This window comes from Cryptomeria japonica, chromosome 4 (assembly GCF_030272615.1).
Source record: "Cryptomeria japonica chromosome 4, Sugi_1.0, whole genome shotgun sequence".
Lineage (NCBI taxonomy): Eukaryota > Viridiplantae > Streptophyta > Pinopsida > Cupressales > Cupressaceae > Cryptomeria > Cryptomeria japonica.
Window position 1 is genome coordinate 410067314 of NC_081408.1, and position 5811 is coordinate 410073124.

The window sequence follows — 5811 nt, forward strand, 5'->3', positions numbered from 1 at the left end:
GAACAAAAGCCTTCAAAAATTTCAAGTGCCTCTCAACCATCCACATTGACCTAGTGTGTACAGGTCCACACAATTCAATCTCCTCAATTTGGTGTATGAGGTAGTGTTCTTGTGCATTGAAAAAAGCTGGAGGTAGACACTTTTGTATTTCACACATTAAATGAGGAATTTTTCTCTTCCAATATTTTATATCATCTTTATGGATTTCTTTACATGACAACCACCTACAAGGTATTCAAGACGCAAAAAAAAATATTACATAACAAGTAAAAAAAATCACAAATATAATATCTATACAATGAACTAAACAAATATCACTACTTACCTCATGTATTTTCCAAGATCATATATGACTTGCTTGACATTATTGTCGAAGTCGTCTGGGAGAGATAGAGGTAGAACGTACTGCAACAATTATAAAATTATCTTTTCATTTTTTTGTAACATAATGAAAAGTACATGTATGCGCAATACTTAAATACATACTAAAAACACAAGAACATGAATTACCTTAATGAAGGTATGCCAATCATGCATTTTCATCCCTGACCCAAATTCACTTTTCTTTGATATGAGATTGTTTATGTTTGCAGCAAATCCTGTGGGAAATCAAATTTTTCGTATGACTTCTTTTATAGCATTGCTTTGCTGGTCCGTTAATAACCAAGGAAGTTCACTTATATTAATCTAGTCTCCATGGCTATTTGATTGAATGACATTTATCATTGCATGATTGGAATCCTGAATGTCACTTCATATTTTGACAATTTTTTCTTTGTCATGCCTTCCATCCAATATTTTCCATACTGTCTTTGTTATATTCTTTCCAATATGCCTACTATCAAACAAATGAACAATTTGTAACTGCTCGTAGTAGGGCAACCTACTAAATTGTCAGGGATAACTTTTTAGTCCCTTAGGAAGGTGGTCATTTATGCCTTCACGACCTTCATGATCATCAATCACATCATCAGTAAACAAAACAAAATAGAAAAGATGTTTTATGACAAACCAATAGATGGAATGGCATTACCTTGACGATTAATTCTATTATAGTCCAACTTCCACAGGTGAGGTGTCATTCTTCGTGGCTTTGATGTATTCTCTTCTTTCCCATTGAAAAGATGTTTTTCAGTATTTCGATACTTATGATTTTTGTGGAGAAAGTGCCTATACTCATCAAACACCCGCTTTCGTAAACTTTTTGAATGACGAGATTTCATCTTTGGACCACAAAATGGACATGCAAATTTTCCCTTTGTTTGATGACCTACAAGATAATGTATAACTGGATTAAATATGATAATTTTTTGAATTTTAATGTTCATGCACAAATTAAACATTATAACATACCACAAAAATGTGTTAGTCCCGGGGCATCGTGTATTGTCCATAGAAGCATCGCATGGAATTGAAATTGTCTTTGTCCTATTGGTCTAGAGACGTCATACATAGTGACACCATTCCATAACTCCAACAACTCGTCGATAAGAGGCTTGATATATACAATCATATCTTTAACTTGGTACTTACCTAATCTAATGAACAAAAACATTACATAATTATTATGACCATTTTACTGCAATATTTATAATTAAATTTAGACGACTATATTTAAATGATAAAATACCTGGAACAATCATTGCCAACATTATGTGCTCCCTCTTTATTGAAATCCATGGAGGAATGTTATTGTTGATAACAAAAATAGGCCACACTGAGTAAACAAATCTCATCTCTCCAAATGGATTGACACCGTCTGCTGCCAATGAAAGCCTGAGATTACGAGGTTCTTCTTTAAAGTGTGGCCACTTTTCCTCTATGTCCATAAATGCTGAACCATCCATAGGCATTCGAATAATGTCATCTCAACTTCTATTGCGTTCATGGTAATCCATAAATTGTGCCAAGCTAGTGCACTTGAATAATCGTTGCATACGTGGAATAATGGGAATATAGCGAAGAACCTTGCGAGGAAACCTTTTTGTTATTTGATCTGTTCGATATCTACTGATATGACATTCAGGGCATTCAGTTCAAAATTCATGTTTTTTTGTGATATATAATATGATCATTGGAACAAGCATCTATTGCTTGATACTCCATTCCAATATCTTTCATAACGACAGATAATTCTCGGTATGAGCGAGGTAGAATATTTGATGGTGGTAACAAAAACTCACCTATCAATCTACAACAAAAAAATATAATTTGTTATAATAAAGAATATTAATGGTACAACATGATTCATAGTTTATTATGACATATATGACATACCTTAACATACGTGAAATTGTTATGTTGGATAAACCATTCATAACCTTCAAGTTCACCAACAACAATACAATGGAGAGAAGAGTTGCCTGCGAGCCTTCGTAAAGGGCCTCAGATGCCTTCTCAAGTAAAGGGACATCATGAAAAACATCAAGGTCATCTTCATCATCATGATCAGCTGTGCGAGTACTAAATGAGTCATGGATCAATGTATTTGTACCATCATCTTCAATTGTGTTTTCTGGCTCATGATCGTCATCTTCCATGGGATCATTATCTTCAGCTTCGATATTCACACCTCCATGTTCGTCCACTTCGAAAACCATATTCTCAGGGTTGTGTTGATCCATACCATGTGCTCTGGGGTGCTTGACCTATATAAAATTGATAAACATAAATAAACCGTGATCATGATCTCATCATCACGTGATTTATTATGTATATAAACTGTCAAAACGATATCATGAAAAACTTACCAATGGATGATTATCATGTCCACCTTCAATGTGACCATGCAGCCTACAATGTTTCTTCATTTTTTTGATTAGAAGTCTTCTAGTCTTTAACCCCTTACAAATTTTGCATGGACAATAACATTTTCCATCACCTTTTCTTTTCAAGTTAGACCACAATCTAGCAATTGTGTCCTTATTTTGTTGTTCGTTGATATTGCCTGCCATTGTCTTTCTTCACAGGCAAGAAAATAGAAATTATCATCATTGAACAAAGCATCTTATTGAATTTAGATTTCTAGTTTGCTTATGGTACATAACACAACATGGAAAACAAGAAATACTCAATAAATAACAAGATTCATTGATCTAGTATTATCACAATCTGCACTCGACCTTCAATATTTTCTCTTCCTAACATTGTTTATCCATTACCTGTCAAGTACAAAACTCTAAAACCCATGACTATTAAAACACATAGGACAACATTATAGCATCTTACAATCATCTATTATAAAACCAAAGCACTTGGGAGTGATTCTTTTGTTTGTCACAGTCCAGGAAAATGGTGTCTACTGGAGCCTTGAATAACTGACTAGAAAGATTTTTAATTCCTTTTCTTTTTCCTTCTGATTTTTTCACTGTCACTTCCATCCTCCGAGTCAGATGCCCTCACCCTTTTCTTTCTTCTTGTTTTTTCATACTCATTGTCATGCTTTGAATTATTTTTCTTTCTTGGTGACTCCTTACTGCTCTCACTATCAGTTTCACTCTCAGAATTTGAGTTTGATGTATCAGAATCTGACGAACCTGATGAACTAGAAGAATCACCATGAGAGGTAGATTCATCTAACTCAGGAATAGACTTTTGCTACTGCATTACAAGCCTTGGCATATTCTTCAGATACTCACGTAAACTCTCAGTGATACCACCAAGACCAATAGAACTAAAGAAATTGATAGAAAACCGTGAATTTTTGGGATTGTCCTTTGGAGAAATTTAATCAAAAGACTCCTGCATTGTTGGATCGTTCAACCTTTCATTAAGCAACAATATACCAAGCTGCTCTGCCAACTCCTACAAGATAATCTTTATAAAAATACGGGAAGAGGAAGTAGTATCTTCCTCTATCAGACGTATATAAGCAAGACAATGCCATGGAAGAGCATCTGTGCCAAGTAAGTGGGCAAAAAACTTTGCAATATTACACAGTTTATTTGTTTCCAGTCTGTGTATCATAGAATACTGTTGTACAAAACACTTATCAAAAAATTCCTCATAATTTTTATTGATCATACAAAATCTTTGCCCAAGAAGACCATAATAAGGAAGGTATGTTCTCTCTTGACCAGGTTCAAGCTTGATCTTTAGTAGCTTATGACTAGCTTCCTCAAAATCAACACTTGACATGATTGTCAAATAAATTGTACATCTTAAATTGACCAAGTTTGTCTCTGTCTCATCTTGTATTCTTAGTGCTTCCTCACCTTCCTCTTCATCATCATCATCATCATCATCATCATCTGAATCATCACCTGAATCATTCTCCCCTTCTGCTTCATCTGAAGAAACATCTCCAAGGATATCTTTCTTCAGTTTTTCATAGGTTGCCTCATGCTCTAAGAAATCAGGATCTGGCTTGAAAACATCCAAACCAACTTCTTGATCAAGTTCATCTTCTAGGAAAACTTCACGTGTTAACTGATCTGGATGCACAACTGGATGATCCTCAAACTTAGCTTTGTGAATTGCAAAAAGACCTTCAATTAAAAACTGTACTCGTTTGTCAATTTCCCCCTCATGGAGAATACCTCTAAATCTTTCAAAAATCCCATAGAGACCTTTGGGTGAAAGGTCTTGCAACAAAGAACCACATTCTTTCATGAACCCAACAACAACCTCTACACTGTCATCTGTGGGGTTCTCTAGTAAAAGGGTGAGAAGTTCGAAGGCAATGATCTCATGTGCAACTTGTTGGTTCACTAAATGAGCTATGAATTTGGTTGTTTCTATCAACATGTGCTTGTCATTGCGTTTGTATGCCCTCTTAAGCTGCAAAATAATTCTTCGCAAAAGCAGATTGCCAACTTCAGGAAATTTTGTATTTACCACAGCAACCAATGCAGCAAAAACATCTATAAATCTAGGCAATGCCATTTGGGATTTCATACAAGACCTACAAAATAGACCCCTCCCAAGGATGAGATTCTCTGCAAACAACTCTGGAATGATGTTCTTGATGTTAGATGCATTTACCTTGTTTACTAACCCATTGATACTCTTCCGAAGGGCATCCCATGTCATGCGCTGGTATTCCACACTGCTCTTGTCTTCCACATCTTTCATCATTTGAGCCAGCTTAAATGGGGGAATGTAAACACCCCCACTTCTTCCAACACCCTTCTCAGCTCCTCTTAAAGCACCTTCACCATTCCCATTCTGAGATGGAGCAGACACAACACCAAAAGTTTTCACTTCCACTGCCTGTCTGTCCCTCTTGTTTCTAGAAGCCCCTTTACCACTTAATTCGTGCTTATTTCTGTACATAAACTCATCAGAAAGCATGAGTTTTTGCATATAAGCTCGCCCAATTATTTTACAGTTATTTTTCATCAAGATTCCCTCAGGAGCTGGCAGATCCTGCTTCCATACTTTAATTCTATTTTCTCAAAGGAAAATCCTAAAAATCCATGCATTGCAAACAACTTTTTACACCTTTGTTGGTTGTGGTGGTGTCACAGAGAGTTTACATCAATAAATGAAGAACATGCCAATGCTTTTAATGCATCATTAGAAGTCTATCTCTTATTCAATATCTCTAGTGAAACCCCCATGATCTTTTGTTGGAGTAGAATTTGTTATATTCTAGAAAGGGTCTTGTTCTTTGTTGATGGGATATTCATCTACCTCAAGAAATAATCGTTCTTTTCTCCAACAAGAAGTGGAACTAAATGAAGATCTAGCACCATGAAATGAATCCTCAAAAGGATTACTATAGTTAGTTTTGGTAGATAATGATCTGGGTAAAATACTAATGTGGATTTAGGAAACATTATGTACTAGCTTAGCATACTCTAACAACTT

The 5811-nt window shown here is 35.4% G+C and overlaps 1 pseudogene; it reads right to left on the reverse strand.

Annotated features, from left to right (window-relative positions):
- Positions 1-3384: 3384 nt before the first annotated feature.
- On the reverse strand, positions 3385-5118 carry LOC131031392 (uncharacterized; annotated as a pseudogene).
- Positions 5119-5811: the final 693 nt, after the last annotated feature.